An 11,348-nucleotide genomic window follows, 5' to 3' on the forward strand; every position below is an offset into this window, starting at 1 on the left:
CGCCCCGTCTCCCGTCACCCGCCGACTACCGCAGCCACATTCGAAATTCGCATCCGCTCTCGCCCATTGGCTGGCTGGGTGGCGGTCACGTGAGGCGGCGGCGCATTCGCCGACGCAGGCAGAGCCCCGCCCCCTCGGGCGTCCTCACGTGACTCACTGTCGTCAAGCATCCACATCCGGGCACTCTCCGCCCGAGTCCCGGGAGGGCGGAGCCGGCTGTCAAGCGGGTGGACCTGCCGGCACTTTTGCGCTCTGAGTTGTTGGCTTCTGGGGGCGGAGCCGCTCCCAGTCCTTTGAAGGGTGGGTATTTTAGGGCTCAGAAGCTTCCTGTTTTAACTTTAGTTTTGCGGCGTCCCCTCTTCGAGGTTGTGCTCTAGGGTTCCCTCTTGCGAGAAGAAGCTCCTTGTTTGCTTGCCCGCCCAGGCAGTCGGACTGCTGCACCGAGGCAGCTTTTAGGGAGAACAATAGGGAGCACATTTTGGATTCACAGGATCTTATTGGGGAAGTTGCAGATCCCTGAGATATTCGGCGGCGGGTTCGTTCTCTTAACCCGGCTACCTGTGGCTCTTTAACCGGCAGGAAATGGCAGCAGCATCCATCCAGTTCCCTACCGGGGAGTCTGGGGAATCTTTCTGATTGATTCTTTATTCTCCCTTAGCCTTTCAACGTCCAGTCATCCAGTTCTATTTTCTAAATATTTCCCACGTCCAAACGTCGCTATTTCCCATCCCCTAAGCCAGCCTACTACCTGGTCTCTTTCCATGAGCCGCGCAGGTGCCTACTCTGACCGCTGGCTCCACTCTTTATGTTCTTCATGGTGACATTTGGACAAAGCAGATATGATTGATTAGGAAACTCCTAAATTAAGGCTGCCCACGGCATTTAAGAACTCGTAGGTATTTGGTCCTGAAAGATCCTCATGATTCCTGGTCCCACCTGTTCTGAATTTTCTTGCGTTTCGTTGGAATTCCCCTTGCTGGTTTTGCCCACACTGTGCTGTGCATCAAGAAGGGTTTTTCCTCCCCCGCCTCACCCCCCCGCATCCCATGTAACATTTAACTCTTATGCATGCTGCAGGTGTCACTGTCGAGGTAAATTCTTGCAGAAGCCTTATCTGTCCTCAAAGCTCCATTAAGTACCCTGCTTTGTGCTTCCTTAGTGCCGTGCATGTTCCCCTGGGTTACCTTGTGGCACAGACTTGTCATTCATTGCCTGGTTATTCAAGTTGAATAAGGGTAGGAACTCTATCTACCTGTTCATAGTTAAATCTTTAGCATCTGTTTAGCAATTTGAAGTAAGTTGGTAAATATTCACCGGGACAATAAAGCAATGGATAAACAACCTAAACAAGTGCTTTGAATTTAGACATTCACTTTATTAAAGTTGTGGGGTTTTTTGTTTGTTTAAAAAAACCACATTTAATTAGTGGGGTAATCACATTGTAAGATATAAAAATATTAAATCCATACAGCGCACACTGACATAACCAATATAAGATTGTATACTATTTATTTTCTAAGGAAAAAGAAATTTTTAGAAAGATAACATTTACACCCTTACCCTAGTCTAAGCCTCACCTCATTCCTTCCTGGTTTCAGTGGAAGAGATTAGAACATCCTTCTCTACATCCAACAACAACCTGTTCTCCAGTGTCATCCACCAGACGACCTCCTTTAGTCCTCAGTTTGCTACACCTGGGCAGTGTGACTCCTATGTGCAGAAGAATCAAGAAGCAAGGAGCAGAGAGGTTTTTTAATTGCTTGAGGCCAGAGGGTATGAAGTGGAAGGTGAGAGCAGGGCTGGATTCATGGACGTGTGACCTGTTTTCGCCCAAAAGGCCCCGCAGTTAGTTTAATGCTCTGCTCTTGCCATCTTGAAATGCTTAATCATTTATCTTTGAACTTGTGACTTGTAAGTGAAATCTGATGAGACAGTGGAACATGCACATGAATATATGAGATACATATGTGTGTCTGGAACTGCCTTTTGCTGCCTTATTGCCATACAGTGTGCAGGATGCTCACTTAAATGGCTTCCATGATACACTTACTTTGTACTTGGGGCCATGTGTTCAGAAGGGCTTCACACTTCGTTTAATAGTCTGTGGCCTTCTTGTAATTCTTAACAGTTTTATCTTTGAACTGTGTACTCACTTTGAATTCCATTGAACTTTCATGCTTTTTAGCCCAAAAAAACTATTAAAATCTAATGTGAGAGTCTTTATTACCAGACAATTTTAAGAAACTAAAGTTGACTTTATGGAGCCAATAAAGCCCTTTGGATATTAGCAAAACTTTAAGTGAAATATCATCTCTAAAAACGTGCATAAAATTACTATTCTTACTATATGTGTTTAAAACTAGGCCAAATTTAATGAGACTAGGACTTATTTTACAAATGAAGTAGTGTTACTGTGAATATCTTTGGTAAAAGTGAGGTAACTGTAGAGAGAAAAATTGTATTGTAATAGAAAACTATTGTGTACCCATTATCAGATTCTAGTCCTGTTTACTGTCTGAGGTTTTGTTATCTACCTGCAAACTGGCCTGGTTCCTGAATTTTTCTAGTTTCCCCTAATATCTGGCTACAACTCTTCAAACCAACATTTCCAAATTTCTCCCACCTTTTAGACTTAGAATCAGTAAAACCTAAAACTATCCTTTCCCCCATACTTTAACTAGCTAAAGGGGGACCACTCAATATAAACTTCAGAGACATCACCATGACGGATCATATACAGTATGTGCCTTCTTCGTGCCTATGTCTGTGTAGGCCACTCAGAGAGTTCACCAGAACACCCTGACATCACTAGACATTCAAACTGCAAACCAGGAAAATTCATCAGATTGAAACTGTCATCATTCTACCACCTAAAGAGATGCTTTGATCTAAAAAAAAAAAAAAGATAGTTTAAAAAATCTATAGGCCAAAAGTAAAATTACAAAAAAAGATGCTTTGATCTCAAACCTAGAAAATTTCCTGACTGATTGATCTTTAGACTCAGAAACTAAGTTTATGATTTGCTCCAACTATTAACCTTTTTTCTCTTGTTTCCACAGAATACCTGAGTGCTCATACCACATAGTTCTACTTAGATGGAAGCTCTTCTGCAATGCTACCTCTTGAAGGTATGTATGTATAGGAAAAAAAACATATATATAGGGTTTGGTACTATTTGTGGTTTCAGGCATCCACTGGGGGGTCTTAGAACATATCTCCCCCCCTCCACTTAAAGGGGACTACTATACTTTAAAAAATCCATAGTGGAAGTACACTTAAAACAATTTGAGACATGTAGTCAATCAAATTAATCATCATAATAGAAAGTGGTTATTCCCCTTATCTCTTTTCTGAAGTATGTTACTCTCTTCAAATATTGGAAATTACTTCTTGTTATGGTGTGAATGGTTGTTCCCCCACCCCCACCTCACCCCCCAAATTCACATGTTAAAATCCTAATGCCCAATATGATGTTGTTAAGAGGTAGGATGTTTGGGAGGTGCTTAGGTCATGAAGGCAGAGTCCTCATGAATGGGATTAACGCGCTTATAAAAGAGACCCCACAGAGCTCCCTAGTCCCTTCCACCATATAAGGGCACAGCAAGAAATCACCATCTATGAACCAGGAACCTCTCAATAAGCATGAATCTGTCAACACTATGGTTCTGGAATTCTCAGCCTCCAGAACTGTGGGAAATAAATTTCTATTGTTTAAGCCACTATGGTATTTTGGTATAGTAGCCTGAATGAACAAACACACATATTAAAAGAAATAATTCATAGCACACTGATAATATTCCATAAGTAAAGAGGAAAAGGTATACATAGGACTTAATTTAGTTGAGAAAACAAGGTACAGACTTGTTACATAACAGAAAGTTATGGAACAGTTATTTAATAGCCAAGAAAGCTAATGACCTAAGATAACAAGGAAATGAATATTGCCAAGACAGAGTTAGAAAATGAATGTTGCAGGGAGCGGGAGCAGGTTAGAAGGGGTCAATGGGAAAAAAAGGGGGAAATCTGTAACACTTTCAACAATAAAGATACATTTTAAAAAGTAAAATTATTTCACAGAACTTAAAAAATAAAAGAAATTGAATGTTTCACCCTGGCAGGTATGCTCAGTGGTTAGAGTGTTGGCCTTCGCACCAGAGGGTTGCAGGTTCATTTCCCGCTCAGGGGCACCTACTTGGCTTACAGGTTTGATCCCCGCCCCTAGTCCGGGTATCTCACACATCGGTGTTTCTCTTTCTCGCTTCCCCTCCCTCCTTCCTTCCACTCTCTAAAAATCAGTGGAAAAAAATATCCTTATTCCTTGGGTGAGGGAAAAAAAAAAAGAAAATGAATGTTGCTAGTTGAGGAAATTGAAGTGGTGGAGTGACTTTAATGAAGATTTTATTCATTCACAGAACAAATGCATTTTTAAACACTAAGACAGAGACTACTCTTGCGTACCTGATATCCCTTCTTCTCTTTTCCCTTAATAATAGAATTTCTATATTGTTAAGATAGCAATGTGCTCTGTTATAATGAACATTTCAAACCTCCTTTTCACAGGAATGGTTAATGTAACTGGAAGGCCTTGTGTAGGGAACTATGTAAATTCCAGGACATATTTTCTTAAGCTTGGAGCTTAAGTAGAGTCTAAGTCCGAAACCAACTATAGTGAAAAAGGTTTTATTTTTCATGCCACATTTTATCATGCTGAACTTATTTTTTTCAGTGTCTGTCTTTCCTAAAATGCATAAGCTCTAGGAGGACAGGACCCGTGTCTGTTTTGCTTTATATGGGATCCCTGAAGAGGCACAAAATAAATATTTGTTGTATGAATGAATGAACGAATGAATGAAGTATTGACTGTTGAATTTTGTGTTGAGAAGGATTCTGAGTTAGTACTATCTCAAGGGAAATAATGTCCTTGTCAATTTATTGTGACTGTCTTAGGTATGCCATAGGGGAGGGAGTACATACATGCCAGAGATGGGTCATTTCCATTAAAGCTTTATGCTATTAACCCAGTATGTGGCTGAACATAATGTTATGCTATTTTAATGCTGAGTTTGATTTTATGTGTTGATGTAATTTATATATATAAAAGCCTAAGCAACCTTTACAGTTGAACGACTAGCTGGTAGCTATGATGTGCACTGACCCCCAGGGGGCAGATGCTCAATGTAGAGCTGCCCTCTGGTGGTCAGTGTGCTCCCACAGCCAACCTCCCATGGCTGACCAACCTCCAGCCATCCCTCCCCCCAACCCCCCTGCTGGCTGGCCCCAATTGGGACTGGACAAGATGGCTCCGATTGGCCCTGATCGCTGGCCAGGCCGAGGGATCCCACCCATGCATGAATTTGTGCATCGGGCCTCTAGTGAACTAGTAAACACTTATGTATCAGTAAAACAGTTAAAAGCATTAAAGGAATAATAAGAATGTTAAACTTGGAATAAAATTAGTTTGCTTAGTTCAATCTCCTTCAAGTTATAGATTTTGGAGGTTAAGTGATTTATTGAAAGTCTCACAGTTTCTTGAAGTGATTTCTTGTATTTGCTCCTCCCCAACATGTTCCTGCCTCACCTTATTAACCACCCTACCTCACCTAATTTAACTACTCATTACAGAGCTGTATGTCTAATTATTCTAGCACAAGGGAGAGATAGAAACAACAGAGTCTGAAGTTTCATTTGCTCTTTTCTTCCAATATCCTCTCACATCATTTTTTTATTAAGTCAAATTAATTGTAAGTACACAAAGATCGAAACTCTGATACAGCTTTTCATTAAAAAACACACATTGTGAATCATACACACTCAATTACATATTTTGCTTAGAAATATTTATTCTACGTTCATTTCTGTTATACAAAACTAGAGGTCTGGTTCATGAAATTTGTGCACAGGTAGGGCCCCTAGGCCTTGCTGGAGATCAGGGCTGATTGGGGCCTTCTGGCTGCTGGCTGAGGCCTTCCTTTGTTCCATGCTGCCCCCTGGTGGTTAACACACGTCATAGCGACTGGTCGAACTCCCGGTCTCCTGGTCGAACTCCTGAGGAGACACTTTGCATAGTAGGCTTTTATATATATTGATATCCTCAAAAATCTACCTTGTGGTTTATCTTTTTGATACTATTTTCTAATTTCTTTTGTGAACAACTTTCTTCAAATAAACAGAATTTTTGTTGACCCTACAACTGCTGAAAGACTAGAATGGAAATGTGCACTGAGAGAAGATAAGTTTTGCCTTAAGATGGCACTGTGTGTCAGAGAAAGAGGCAAATTGCAAAGGAGATACAACAACTAGAATATGATTTCTAGAAGTAGTCAAGAGGTGCCCACACAGTTGCACAACCCCAAACTAATTAATTCTTAGATTTTCTATGGCAGTCCTATTATATTAGCATGGCTAGTTACAAAGGAAATGTATCAGCTTCATGTGCAATGTGTAACAATAGGAAAAAAATGAGAATTTATTATTTTTCAGCATTTTTGTGTTTTAAATATTATGTTGCTCAAATAGAAATACAGTGTTTATTTATATTTATTTTTTTAAAATATATTTTTATTGATTTCAGAGAGGAGGGGGGACGAGAGAGATAGCAACATCAATGATGAGAGAGAAACATTGACCGGCTGCCTCCTGCATGCCCCACACTGGGGATCAAGCCCGAAACCTGGGCATGTGCCCTGACCGGTAATCAAACCATGACCTCCTGGTTCATGGGTCGACGCTCAACCTCTGAGCCACACTGGCTTGGCGAAATGCAGTGTTTATTAATAGCATCAGCTTTTGGTCATGACATAGTATGGAGTTGTAATTAAAATAAAATATGGTTAACTCTAGATGTAGATCATATAATTAAATTGACTTGTTGCAGAACATTAAATAGTGAATTATTCCTGTTAACAGTGGTCAGCTAACTCTGTCAGACTGGGAGAATGTGAATGTGCGCTGAGGAAGTAAGTTTTGCCTTACTGAAGAGACAGATTGGGGTGGTCAGATATTGAAACTTTTTCACTGGGGAACTTGGTAAAGACACTGAGGCACAAGTCTTAGCTTATCTCATTGAACCTGGCCTCGCCTCTTTATTAGTTCACCAGGCGATTCTGATTGATATTAACCAGACCTTTATGTGCATGCCAGTCACCTGGGGGTCTTGTTAAAATGCAGACTCTGACTCAGCAGATTTGAGGGTAAACCCGAGATTCTGCCTTTCTAACCAGCTCCCAGGTATTGCCAGTGCTGCTTATCTAAGACAGTGACTCTCAAACTTTGTGCGCACTAGAATCACCTGGGGAGTTTAGAAATTACTGTTAGTACCAACCCTAGGTAGCTTGATTTGGTGAGTAGGTAGATGGAGTGAAGCCACATACTAGGGATTTTTAAAAGCTTCCAGGTCATTGTAACATGCAGTGAAGTCTGAGGACACATGCAGTAAGTGACCAATTGTAGGACACCTGGTCTTTGGCCACTCACCCTCTTGACCACTTTAGGTTCTAAACCCCATTTTGGAGAGAGATCTACTTTCCTGTCTCCACCTGGGAACAAGGGGCATGGGCTCAGAGGAGAAAGGGCAAGAGATAAGACACCAAGGTGGGAGTGCGGGCACCAGAAGGGGATTATTATGGTTTTTGTCAGTGAAAGGTCAGAACTCACAGCCCTGGTTTCACCAACAAAATATTTCCACTTTTTTTTAAAGCATGGAAGAATTGCTTTATGAAGGTTTAAGAAGCACTGAGTATAATTACATTGTCGTCCAGAGTTAGATAGAATTTACTAATAGTTCAATTTCAAAATAAAAGTAGGTGAGACCATGGAGTTTCCCAACACTTGATTTTAATACATTGCACTAATTTTCTAAAGCAATTAAGGGGATCCAATTATTACAGTAGATGGAGTATTTATGAAAATTCTGGCATCAGGTATATTATATGTGTAAATGTATATGTGTATATCTCCCAAGGTTATATGAATTAGGAAACAGGTGTAGTAGATCTGAACAGCAGTACTTGAGTGCAGAGTTTGAGACTGGGATTTAGAAATGCTTTTCAAGGCATGGTGTTTGGAAAAGGGGCAGACATTTTGTTTTCAAAACCTGTCATTTCTCTCAGGTCTGAAGTCAAAATTATAACTGTCACAGAGGAGGCAAAAAAGGAATGTGAATGTGGTGCAGGTCAACCTGGCCCTGCTCATTTATCCGGTGAAGGTGCTAATGGATAACCCTGCGGTGTATCCCGGGAAATAGGTGCATGAGTTGATTCCAGCTATGATTACTCTGCATCATTAGCAGACATCTATGCCTGCAGCCAGATGAGGATAATGATGACCAATCCACAAACATGACCAAACATTCCCCATATCCTGGCTGATATGAATGACTGCCGCTTCTCTGCCAATGACAGCTTTGGTCTCACTCCATTCTTCTCACCTTCTAGATAAGAGTAACATCCGATCCAGAGCAAAGCCCTGCTTTCTTGAACTCTTCCCCAAGTCACCTAACAAATCCTATAAGAAGTCCCTTCTATTACTTCTCAGTGAGATGCCCCATAGAGGTGGGTTCTCTATTGTTTCAGCAAGTCAGATAACCTAACTATGTTCTCTACAGGTGTGTTAGATTGAATTTTTTTTTTCATTGTGTCACATTCTTGCTAATTGTCAGTATAGCACAGGTTAGCACATTTGGGTCAGTTAATTTTTTATACAGGAAAAATGAAGAACTCATCTTTAAGTCTGCCAGTTCTTTTAAAGACTTTGCCACAGTCTCAGCTGCAATCCTCTGTGTCATTGCTTTAGCAGATGGCTGTAATGCACGGCTCACAGTCCTTCATACCGTGCTGGTGGCTGACAGGTCTTCTCTAGGTATTGCACTCAGTGGAAGAAAGATGCCTCACCCAAGTTCACCTCCCTCACCCCAGTGAAGCTCTCATTCCATAACTGGTTGGTGCTGGAATAAAGGAGGCCTGGTCAGCTTGCTGCAAGGTGGGACAATGCTGAAGGGCCACCCCAGCTCCAGAGCTCTCCAGGGGATTGATTGAGGACATGGTGGTATCTCAGTTCAATTCCCCCCCCCTGCCTAATCCTGCCTACTTCACTTCCCAGTAAAATTTCTATATGCAACTCTCCTCAGCATCTGCTTTCCAGGGAACCTGATCTAAGAAATTTGCCCTCTGTGAAGGACTGCAAGGAGCCCCCTATATTTTTAAATGTCTTGTTTTATAAAGCTAACCTCACCCATGATCTTCTGGAGCACTTTGCTCTCTTGTGGCTTCACCATCTTTGCTGCAATAGCTTGCCTGTAAATGATAGGAGTGCATTTCATGTGGGGGTCTTTATCTGTATTCTTGCTTGGGAATTTTTTACTCCAATTCAAATAGTTGCCCACCATTTTCCACATATCGTAATTTTTCTAAAAGAAGTTAGTTATTATTGAAGGAAAATGTTATTTGGTCCTCTTTTCTAGTGGCTCACAAAAAAATCATATTTATGTATTTTATTATTGGAAACAGAATCCAGAGAATACCATAGGTGAAATGTGTTAGAAACATCAGTTCTTCATCCACATATACAGCAAACCTTCAACACTGTGTAATTTGTTCCAACATTTGTTTCTTCACTCTTCTATAATGCTTTCCATATATCATCCAAGAATATTTGCTGACAAAGATATACATTTTAGGTCTCACCATATGCTTTTTGGGGGGTATTATTTCAGCCATTTTAACTGTGACAGAGCAAGTGTTTCCCCAATGGATGTGGCTGTGCTTTTTTACCTTTGCTTTAAAATCAGAAACCTCAAAAGAAGCTTCTAAATATTTATTACCACATTTCACGACACTTTGTAAAATCCTCTATTTAGTGTTGCATGACTTTATCAATCCCTGGAAAATTGTAATGGCTTTTCTTCAGGTTTGAGATGCTTAGTTTTAATGCATCCTACTATTATTTATGGCAGCATGCTAACATTCGCTACTGCTATTTCTGGCAGTATGGCAAACTAGATTACCCAGAAATCTTCCTGTTATAAAACACACCTGCTAGATAAAATAGAAAAGAAATACAATTTTCTGCTAGAAAGCATGAGCCAAACTACACTGGATGGTTTGACAACTGAGGAGCGGGTTCAGGCGCGGGAGATGGAATCCTGTCTCCGTCACACAGATGTTTAGATCTTAGTGCCTACACAGGAATAGGAGATAATGCTGTGGGATTCCATGAGTTTAAGATTGCATTTGACATCCCCATAGAAAGCTGGGGCCTTTGAAGAGTCACTCTAGCAAAACTATCTAGTTACTGGTACAGAATAGTGTCTGAAGAATATTTATATGTCTTCGTTTAGATTTTAGATAGAAAAAATCTTTCTTGAAAATCTATAACTATATCCCTATTGAGTTGGGATTAAAATATTTCTATCTGTATGGTTCTGGAAACTTTCAGCCAATAAGTTAACATGAAAGAGGTTTGAGATTGTGAAAACCCTGGGCACTTGACAAAGTAAATGTAAAACTTCTCTGGAGGAACTCCCTTAATCCAGAGAGTACAAAATTCCCAGCAGTAGAGTTCTGAAGGGTGCTGAAGAGTTCACAATACAAAATTACAAAGCACAAAGAAAACAATATGCCACCAGTGAGAGTCAGCATACACAATAAGCAGCAGTAATATACTATGAAGAACTTCAGATAAAAGAACTCTGGGTAGTAAAGATAAAAATAAGTGTGTTTAGAATAGTTAAGGATAGCCCTGACTGGTTTGGCTCAGTCGGCCTGCGGACTGAAAGGTCCCAGGTTCGATTCCGGTCAAGGGCATGTACCTTGGTTGCAGGCACATCCCCAGTGGGAGGTGTGTAGGAGGCAGCTGGTCGATGTTTCTCTCTCATCGATATTTCTAACTCTCTATCCCTCTCCCGTCCTCTCTGTAAAAAATCAACAAAATATTTAAAAAAAATAATTAAGGATATAACTGGAACAAAAACCATGAAAAAAAAAAAGCAGAACCCATGAAAAAGACCAAGAAGACTTGAAAAAAAGAAACAAATACAACTGCCGGGAGCCGGTCCATCCTTGCTGCTTGACACAGTCGCTGCAGGGAAGAAACATCTGCACAGCATATGTTTCAAGGGATCTGGCGTATATGGCATACTGTTCTTAATATGTTTGCTCCCCTTAGCGCTATGTGTTTTAACCAAGGTCACCTCTCCGAGAAAGGTTGTTTCCCCAGGTAGGGATTTTTCCCTGAAGTTAGGGAGGGAATAAAACCCCTTAACTAAGTGCCAGGCGGGTAGTTAATCACTTTAACTAAGAACAATCACGCTTAAGCTACATAAATCTTTACTCCCTGGAATGGAGATAAGAAAC

General features: G+C 40.8%; 1 long non-coding RNA gene across 1 annotated transcript in view; it reads left to right on the top strand.

Annotated features, from left to right (window-relative positions):
* The window catches only part of LOC106725660, a 73,721-nt gene that overhangs the window by 10,104 nt on the left and 52,269 nt on the right, over positions 1-11,348 (top strand). Inside the window, exon 2 of the long non-coding RNA XR_001361590.1 lies at positions 3,060-3,128. This is a non-coding gene — a long non-coding RNA (uncharacterized LOC106725660). The remainder of the gene's footprint in view (positions 1-3,059; positions 3,129-11,348) is intronic.

Source organism: Myotis brandtii, unplaced genomic scaffold (genome assembly GCF_000412655.1).
Source record: "Myotis brandtii unplaced genomic scaffold, ASM41265v1 scaffold18, whole genome shotgun sequence".
NCBI lineage: Eukaryota > Metazoa > Chordata > Mammalia > Chiroptera > Vespertilionidae > Myotis > Myotis brandtii.